The following is a 1465-nucleotide window of genomic DNA, read 5'->3' on the forward strand; positions in this document are numbered from 1 at the left end:
TAAATTAAATGATTGTTTTATGAACAAATGAGAGCACATACAAATATTTAAGCACCTTATTTAGACCGTCGCTGATTTTTGCGAAGACTACGGAGCGTATAACAATTTTTTGAATAATCACAACCGAAAAGAAAAAATATCTCGGCTGCCTATTGACGGCTATTGATTGATCTAGATGAAGGTCATCGAGGCGAAAATGAAAAAAAAAACAAGTTAAGTCGGTTCTCTCATTTTCAAGATATGAGGACTCATTGATTGACACAAGAAGCGAATATTTAGAACTGCTGGGTCGATTGAGCCCGGATAAAATACGAACCGTCCCCTGTCATAAGACGAGAATCATGTCGGAACTTCGAGTTGATACCTCCATTTCTGCGGAGGCTGGAGCGAGTACCACGATATTTTGGAAAAAATAAAAATGTGGAAATATGTCAGAATGTTTGTACCGACGGCTATATGGGTTTTGATTGATGTAGATGGAGGCCATCGAGACAAACATTTTTAAAAGGCAAAAAAGTTGAATCGGCCGAATAGTTTTGCAAATAATTGCAAAATACGTTTCAAAAAGAAAAAAGTTTTTCCTATCCGAATGATCAAGCGGATTCTGTAACCAGCGTTAGCCCAAAGCAGGACCTATGATTTGATAAAATTTCATATTTGTGGAATTTTTTTTTGTCCTCTTATTGTTGTATTTTCTAAAACCTAATTTCCAAAAATTGGCTAAGGGGGGGGAGGGTGAATACAGACATTTCCCCAAACTTTGTATTTTTACGTCTGAGATTATTCTGCATCATGTCCAATGAAAATTAGAAAATGTAAAAATTGAAGGATTGCAAAGATTCATAATGCCTTAATTGGAAATATTAAACATAACTTCGCCGAAATTCTGTGTGAGTTATTTTATCACATGGAATCAGGAAAATAAATGAAACGAAGCTGAGACTGTCATGTTCTAAATCATTAGCTTTAACATGATGAATATAATTAAAGTACAATACAATATGAAAATAACGGGATGATACAAAACGTTATGATGTTTTTTGACGAGGGATAATTTCATTGCAGGCGTTAACAAAAATGTTTTGAACGTTTTGTAATGACTTTATAGTGACTCACTAATGATAATTTAATGGTTCATTTTTGGCAATATTAGTGATTAGATCATACGCTATACCCCCCTACCGTAGTCACTATACGAACTCGCCGTCATTGTTATTATTGGTTCCTATGTTTTTGTCATTTCACTGTTCTATTAGACAATCATTTGTTATAAACGAATTTATGTCCTTTATTAATGAAAAAACAATTTTACTGGAGAACTAGCGGAAATGCAAGAACAAGTTCAGACTGAACCTATAGATTATATGAACAAACATATGGTGGATACATCTTTCTTGTTTTATTGATCAATTTTTGAATTATATACTCTCAGGAATATAGATTTATTGTGTTTCATTAAATAAAC

This window comes from Fopius arisanus, unplaced genomic scaffold (assembly GCF_000806365.1).
Source record: "Fopius arisanus strain USDA-PBARC FA_bdor unplaced genomic scaffold, ASM80636v1 scaffold00441, whole genome shotgun sequence".
NCBI lineage: Eukaryota > Metazoa > Arthropoda > Insecta > Hymenoptera > Braconidae > Fopius > Fopius arisanus.